Raw genomic sequence first — 9,240 nt, 5'->3', positions numbered from 1 at the left:
TGTCAATAACAACTATTGAGCATAAGCAAGAGATTTTTAGCAGCCAGAATACATAAGACTTTGAAATATGCATTCAAGAGCATTTCCATTGATCTGTGTTTCACTGTTGAATAGTCAGTGTGATAGTTGGTGCTATTTTCCTGCAGGGAAAAGGGAACCAACAAATGCCAAGGTTTTTCCACAGGCAGTCTTTGGCTAAATAAGTGCCAAAAAAGACACTCCTTGTGGGAGTTTGGGAGGATTAAAATTCAGCTTTCACTGTTGCTTTTTAAACCCAAGGACACTGCTAGTGAACATTGTCAGTATCTTTCTTGGGCTATTTTGGAAACTTATCATTCAGTGATAAAAAATAATTTTAGATATGAAGAGGAAACAATTGAAAAATTAATCTCCACTTTGGGAGAATTATATTTTTCTTGATTTCTGCCTAATTTGTTTCATGAGTGTTTGATGAATTCATTTTTACTTTACAAGGAAAAAGAGTGGGCCTGTTTTAATTGGGAATATTTTGATTGTCTGTTCACATGACAACTTAGGGAAAGTTTTGTTTTCATAGGAACACTAATTCTCCACCTTTAGCTACATTATTTCTAGTAATCTTCTAATATGCGCTTATATTCGAAAGCATATAGAAGGAAAATTTAAGGCCTTCATTTTGAAAAACTAAACATGACAAGAGAACCAAGTTTTCTTTGTGTGTGTATGGAGAGTTGTTTTGATTTTCAAATTGTAAATGTTATTGAAAACTTCCTTTCATTTTCTTTTCTTTACTGTCTATGCTTTCTGAAACTATTGGCTCATGTATTTGGCATGAATATAAACAACCAAAAGGAAATTAATCCATCGCAATTCTAATTTCAATTTGCCTATTTTTATCATTCATGTTTTTGCCATCTGGAAATTTTTCCATCACTAGCTAAAAATATAATACTCCTTTTCAAATACTTTGGAGTTTTATAGACAGACACATTGAAATTTTATTCTCATTGTGTATGGCATTATTTAGTATGCTTAAAGAACTCTGTTAATTTTAATTAATACATAAAACATACTGCTTACATATGTGTATGTGAAAAGATTGATATTTGTATTTATGTGAAATCAAAAAATTAGGAAAATATACATAAATATCAAGAATTAAGTTATACTCATTTTGCATGAATGTCCTTGTAAAACTAATAAAAATTAATTTCATAAGTTTTTTTATCATGACAAATAAAATTATAGTTATGAATATACATGTAGTTTTAAAACCTGACCTAAGGCTATCAAACAATTAGATATGTACAAAATGGTTAGAAAAATCTTAATAACATAATAAATTTTAACTAGCTAAGTGTTTAACATTTTTGTTTGAAACAAATATAAGCTGATAACAGTATAATTAGAATTTTCTCTGTGCTTTGTGAAAAATGTATATTGTAGTGAATGCATTATGTGTGTGTTTGGTGTGTATATGTGTGTATATTTTATACATAACTACAAAGATAACACATTTTATTCAAATATTAAGTTGGTATTGATTCTAGGGCTATTAGAGTCTTGGATTTGGGGAAAGTTTCTCTTTTTTATAACAATAATTCTAATGTCACTCTACCATATTAAAGATTTTTTTAGGCAATGTGTTACTTTTATACACTAGAAAAGTAAATGGTGTGAGATTTTACTTGCACATTTGTAGAGATGTACCCATGTCATCCATTAGTGAGGCAAAGAATAATTTCTAAGGTTAGAAAGAGCAGATCTCTCTCTCTCCGCCCCTCACCCTCTCTCTTTCTCTCTCTCATATATATCTCTAAGATATTTGTTTCTTCTCATTACCAGTGTAAATGCTAAATGCCTGTATTAATAAAAAGAGATGTTATTTTACAGAGTAATTTTCCTCACTGCCTTCCTTTTTTTCCCTCAAATTTTCTTAAATATAGTTTCTTTGTTGATACCTCCCTAAACATTTTTGATACTATAGGATCAAACTCTTTGTGCATGTGCTTGATGCATTATTTCCTGATCCCACAGATATTTTTCCTTGTTAGTTTCCATTTTTGCTTCTATCATTTTTATTTTCATATATGTTGTATATTAGTGTTTAATTCTTAATACACAGTACAACCTTTTGGAAAAGAATTATCTATGTTTGTTTTAATATGTATTTATATTTTTGTAATACTGAGTCTTCTAAAGATTGAATGATAAAATAATAATAATGCAATTCTGGTTAAGGTTAAAAAGTCACAAAGTTTAATAAGCAACAAAGTATCAAAATGTTATTTTATTTTATTTTTTTAAAATGGAGCTTAACAGTATCTTTTTTTTTTTAACATTTATTTATTTATTTGCTATATCAGGTCTTATTTGCAGTGCGTGGTCTCTAGAGTACTCAGGCTCATTAGTTCAGGCATGGGCTTAGTTGTCTGCAGCATGTGGGATCTCAGCTCCCCGACCAGGGATCGAACTGGCATCCCCTGCATTGCAAGACTGATTCCCAACCACTGGACCAGCAGGGAAGTCCCCTCAATATGTTATTTTTAAATTAAAATTCAAGTAATGCTTATTTTTTAATTAAAAATGACACCATAATTATATATAAACTTGTGGATAATGAAAATCAATTTCATGATGATATTAAATTAGCCTTGAAAAGTAAGACAGTTTTGTATTTTTGCCAAGTGTAACCCATATAGAGCATGTATATGCATTTATATTGTGTGTGGGTAGATATCTACACACATATAAATATGGTATATACATATGGATATAAATGTATTAATTGCCTTAAATTCCATTCCTTTTTTTAAAGAGTCAAATCAGCTTTTTAAAAGCATACTATTTTTAAAACTAGAGTATTTCTCACTATATCCTTTGTTCAGGGATCAATATATCCCCCAATTTAACATCTTATTAAAATACATCTACTAGTCCATAAATCTTTCACATTAATTTTCTAATAATAGATTTTTTTTAAAAAACAGTGGTTTTTTTACATCAGTTTGGTAAACAGGAACAGGCTTACCATGTTGTTCTTTACGAGAATTCTTTAGAAGTACTACAATATATTGTCTGTTTCCATAAAGCTCATAATGGGAATGAAATGCCTGAGGCAAAACATGTCTTCTGTGCCTTCAGAAGTAAAACATCAAAGAAAGATAATATTTGCATATAAATATATGAAAATGTTCATAAGTAAAATCTTTGTGAATTGAGATAAAACAAAAAAGCATTCTTAAAATGTTCTTTCAGAAGCAGTTTCCTAAAATCACAATATAGGGACTATAAGTATAAAATAGTTGACAGTTATGTCTTGTGATCTTTATGTACTCAAAATCCATGAAGCTTATTTGGTGAATAGTAGATAAAGAAGAAACTTCAAGGCATATGGTATTTCATACTCTACATTTTAGTTATGGTCAAAGGTAGGACTCTTTTGGTTAAATGTCAAAATTAGATGCATCAATTTGGTAAGTTTATGAAAATAGTGTAATTTTTATAAAATATATATTAAAGAAGAGATTAAAATTACAGATGAGATAACATATTTGAAGAGTGTTACTAGACAACAGCAAATCAAAAGGCTCTGAGTGATGACATATTTAACTGCTCCTGTATGTATACAGACCTGAGGCATGAAATAGACTCATCACTAACCTGCATAACCATGAGTGAAAAAATGATTATTTGAAGTCATTGAGTTTTGAGTTAGTTATGCAGCACTATTTTGGCAGTTGTTAACTGAAACAGAAACCTTGGGATGGAGAAATGAAAAAATAGACAACACTCCCTACCCACCTGTTTTAATAAACAAAATAATAACATAAATAGCTTGATTAGATGTTGGGTTACAGAGAAAAATTAAGCAGGGAAAAGGATTAGGGGCTGTTGAAGGTGTCATTTTAAATATAGTAGTCAGGAAAGCCTCGCTGAGAAGGGGATTTTAGCAGGTCAGTTTCCCTAAAAAACATACTCTGTCACAGAGATTTGTTTAAGGTATAATGGCAACTGGGTGGTAGCTCTAGTTTAAAATATAATATATTTGCTGTGTCATTTGGTGTCATCTACCCTTTTTTCAAACCAAGACTTCTAAACCTACAGAACCAAGAGTCACAGCAAGAGGAAGTATAAACTCTCCCAAATCGGTCATGTTAAAAGGGACCACACCTACTACCTCCTCTTGGTTTCCAGATTTATGTATTACACCAATTAGTGACTTAGTGTTGGTGGGTCAAGCACGCCCTCTGCTGGCTGAAGCCCTGTGGGTAGGAAAGGCAAAAATATATATCAATACCAGTTACTATGAATTACTGCCCCTTCTGTGTTTGAAGGGGTCTAATGTGGTCAATTTTCTACCAAGTAGTTCTTTGGACTTTGAAAGACTTGGTGTCATATTGGTGTCTCAGTTTTGATCTCTTTTGCTAGCACGTTGGACATTTGGTATCACCAGTAGTTAGATCACCCTTGGTGAGTGAGAGACCATACTGACAGACCCATGTCTAGTCTCCATCCTGGCCACCATGGCCACTCTGTTGCTGTATCCATTTGCCAATACTCTGATGTTTGATGACAGTGACTAACAAAAGACAACCAGTAGAGTTATTCTGTCTACTTTATTGGTTTTTTTTTTACATCACATTTTTTTTATTCAAATAGAAAGTCACAAAAATTATAATCTTCCTCATCAGTTCAACTGATGAATGAATTCATCAGTTTTCCATTAGAGTTCTGAAAATGCTTATTCATTCAGTTCAGCAGTATAGTCAGTTACCAGAAACGTGTACTTGTCAGAGTCTTTTCCATGAATTCCTTGAAGATGAAACCCTTTTATAGGAACATTTTTGCAAAAGCATCAGAGTACACCCAGAACTGTCTGTAAATGACAAAAGACTTAAAAATGGCCACGTTTAAAGATTTCAAGGAAGTTCATAATAATGCAATTGACAAGGAAATTTAGTTATTTCTGGGATATACATTTTAAAGTAATAACTAGAATTATGACTTATAACATTATACGGCTACATATAAGATTTTTAGGAATTTCATGTAATGTCTGAAACATTTATATTAACATATTTCCATACAAATAATCCAAAGAAAGTTTAGTATTAGTTTTTTTTAAATTTTATCTTATTTGTTTTTTTATACAGCAAGTTCTTATTAGTCATCAATTTTGTACACATCAGTGTATACATGTCAATCCCAATTGCCCAATTCAGCACACCACCATCCCCACCCCACGTGGCTTTTCCCCCTTGGTGTCCATACATTTGTTCTCTTCATTTGTGTCTCAACTTCTACCCTGCAAACCAGTTCATCTGTACCATTTTTCTAGGTTCCACATACATGTGTTAATATACAATATTTGTTTTTCTCTTTCTGACTTACTTCACTCTGTATGACAGTCTCTAGATCCATCCATGTCTCAACAAATGACTGAATTTCGTTCCTTTTTATGGCTGAGTAATATTCCATTGTATATATGTACCATATCTTCTTTATCCATTCATCTGTCAATGGGCATTTAGGTTGCTTCCATGACCTGGCTATTGTAAATAGTGCTGCAATGAACATTGGGGTGCATATGTCTCCTTGCATTATGGTTTTCTTTGGGTATATGCCCAGTAGTGGGATGCTGGATCATATGGTATTTCTATTTTTAGTTTTTTATGGAAACTGCATACTGTTCTCCATAGTGGCTGTATCAATTTACATTCCTACCAACAGTGCAAGAGGGTTTCCTTTTCTCCACACCCTCTCCAGCATTTGTTGTTTGTCGATTTTCTGATGATGCCCATTCTAACTGGTATGAGATGATACTTCACTGTAGTTTTGATTTGCATTTTTCTAATAATTCGTGATGTTGAGCAGCTTTTCATGTGCTTCTTGGCCATCTGTATGTCTTCTTTGGAGAAATGTCTATTTAGGTCTTCTGCCCATTTTTGGATTGGGTTGTTTGTTTCTTTAATATTGAGCTGCATGAGCTGTTTATATATTTTGGACATTAATCCTTTGTCTGTTGATTCGTTTGCAAATATTTTCTCCCATTCTGAGTGTTGTCTTTTCGTCTTGTTTATGGTTTCCTTTGCTGTGCAGAAGCTTTGAAGTTTCATTAGGTCCCATTTGTATATTTTTGTTTTTATTTCCATTACTCTAGGAGGTGGATCAAAAAAGATCTTGCTGTGATTTATGTCAAAGAGTGTTCTTCCTATGTTTTCCTCTAAGAGTTTTTTTGGGTCCGGTCTTGAGTCCATTTTGAGTTTATTTTTGTGTATGGTGTTAGGGAGTGTTCTAATTTCATTCTTTTACATGTAGCTGTCCAGTTTTCCCAGCACCACTTACTGGAGAGACTGTCTTTTCTCCATTGTGTATCCTTGCCTCCTTTGTCATAGATTAGTTGACCATAGGTGCGTGTGTTTATCTCTGGGCAATCTATCTTGTTCCATTGATCTATGTTTCTGTTTTTGTGCCAGTACCATATTGTCTTGATTACTGTAGCTTTGTAGTATAGTCTGAAGTCAGGGAGTCTGATTCCTTCAGCTTCGTTTTTTTTCCCTCAAGACTGCTTTGCCTATTTGAGGTCTTCTGTGTCTCCATACAAATTTTAAGATTTTTTGTTCTACTTCCTTAAAAATGCCATTGGTCATTTGATAGGGATTGCATTGAATCTGTAGATTGCTTTAGGTAGTATAGTCATTTTCACAATATTGATTCTTCTGATCCAAAAACATGGTATATCTCTCCATCTTTTTGTATCATCTTTAATTTCTTTCATCAGTGTCTTATAGTTTTCTGCATACAGGTCTTTTGTCTCCCTAGGTAGATTTATTCCTAGATATTTTGTTCTTTTTGTTGCAATGGTAAATGGGAGTGTTTCCTTAATTTTTCTTTCAGGTTTTTCATAATTAGTGTATAAGAATGCAAGAGATTTCTGTGCATTAAATTTCTATCCTGCAACTTTACCAAATTCATTGATTAGCTCTAGTAGTTTCCTGGTGGCATTTTTAGGATTCTCTATGTATAGTATCATGTCATCTGCAAATAGTGACAGTTTTTCTTCTCCTTTTCCAATTTGGATTCCTTTTATTTCTTTTCTTTCTCTGATTGTCATGGCTAGGACTTCCAAAACTATTTTGAATAATAGTGGTGAGAGTGGACATCCTTGTTTTGTTCCTGATCTTAGAGGAAATGCTTTCAGTTTTTCACCATTGAGAATGATGTTGGCTGTGGGTTTGTCATATATGTTGAGGTAGGTTCCCTCTCTGCCCACTTTCTGGAGAGTTTTTATCATAAATCGATGTTGAATTTTGTCAAAAGCTTTTTCTGCATCTATTGAGATGATCATATGGTTTTTCTAATTCAATTTGTTAATACGGTGTATCGCACTGATTGATTTGCATATTGAATAATCCTTGCATCCCTGGCATAAATCCCACTTGATCATGGTGTATGATCCTTTTAATGTGTTGCTGGATTCTGTTTGCTAGTAATGTGTTGAGGACTTTTGCATCTATATTCATCAGTGATATTGATCTGTAATTTTCTTTCTTCTAGTATCTTTGCCTGGTTTTGGTATCAGGGTGATGGCAGCCTCATAGAATGAGTTTGGGAGTATTCCTTCCTCTGCAGTTTTTGGGAAGAGTTTGAGAAGGATGGGTGTCAGCTCTTCTCTAAATGTTTGATAGAATTCACCTGTGAAACCATCTGGTCCTGGACTTTTGTTTGTTGGAAGATTTTTAATCACAGTTTCAATTTCATTACTTGTGATTGGTCTGTTCATACTTTCTATTTCTTCCTGGTTCAGTCTTGGAAGGTTATACCTTTCTAAGAATTTGTCCATTTCTTCCAGGTTGTCCACTTTGTTGGCATAGAGTTGCTTGTAGTAGTCTCTTAGGATGCTTTGTATTTCTGCGGTGTCTGTTGTAACTTCTTTTTCATTTCTAATTTTATTGATTTGAGTCCTCTCCCTCTTTTCCTTGATGAATCTGGCTAATGGTTTATCAGTTTTGTTTATATTCTCAAAGAGCCAGCTTTTAGTTTTATTGATCTTTGCTATTGTTTTTTTTGTTTCTATTTCATTTATTTCTGCTCTGACCTTGATGATTTCTTTCCTTCTGCTAACTTTGGGTTTTGTTTGTTCTTCTTTCTCTAGATCCTTTAGGTGAAAGGTTAGATTGTTTATTTGAGATTTTTCTTGTTTCTTGAGGTAGGCTTGTATAGCTATAAACTTCCCACTTAGAACTGCTTTTGCTGCATCCCATAGATTTTGGATTGTCGTGTTTTCATTGTCATTTGTCTCTAGGTATTTTTTTATTTCCACTTTGATTTCTTCAGTGATCTCTTGGTTATTTAGTAACGTATTGTTTAGCCTCCATGTGTTTGTGTTTTTTACGTTTTTTCCCCTGTAATTCATTTCTAATCTCATAGTGTTGTGGTCAGAAAAGATGCTTGATATGATTTCAATTTTCTTAAATTTACTGAGGCTTGATTTGTGGCCCAAGATGTGATCTATCCTGGAGAACATTCATGCGCACTTGAGAAGAAAGTGTAATCTGCTGTTTTTGGATGGAATGTCCTCTAAATATCAATTAAATCTATCTGGTCTATTGTGTCATTTAAAGCTTGTGTTTCCTTATTTATTTTCATTTTGGATCATCTGTCCATGGTGTAAGTGAGGTGTTAAAGTCCCGCACTATTATTGAGTTACTGTTGATGTCTTCTTTTATAGCTGTTAGCATTTGCCTTATGTATTGAGGTGCTCCTATGTTGGGTGCATATATATTTATAATTGTTATAACTTCTTCTTGGATTGATCCCTTGATCATTATGTAGTGTTCTTCCTTTTCTCTTGTAACTTTCTTTATTTTAAAGTCCATTTTTTCTGATATGAGTATTGCTACTGCAGCTTTCTTTTGATTTCCATTTGCATGGAATATTTTTTTCCATCCGCTCACTTTCAGTCTGTATATGTCCCTAGGTCTGAAGTGGGTCTCTTGTAGGCAGCATATATATGGGTCTTGTTTTTGTATCCATTCAGCAAGCCTGTGTCTTTTGGTTGGAGCATTTAATCCATTCACGTTTAAGGTAATTATCAATATGTATGTTCCTATGACCATTTTCTTAATTGTTTTGGGTTTGTTTTTGTAGGTCCTTTTCTTCTCTTGTGTTTCCCACTTAGGGAAGTTCCTTTAACATTTGCTGTAGAGCTGGTTTGTTGGTGCTGAATTCTCTTAGCTTTTGCTTGTGTGTAAAGCT

This window comes from Lagenorhynchus albirostris, chromosome 4, assembly GCF_949774975.1.
Source record: "Lagenorhynchus albirostris chromosome 4, mLagAlb1.1, whole genome shotgun sequence".
Classification (NCBI taxonomy): domain Eukaryota; kingdom Metazoa; phylum Chordata; class Mammalia; order Artiodactyla; family Delphinidae; genus Lagenorhynchus; species Lagenorhynchus albirostris.
This window is presented reverse-complemented; position numbering follows the sequence as displayed.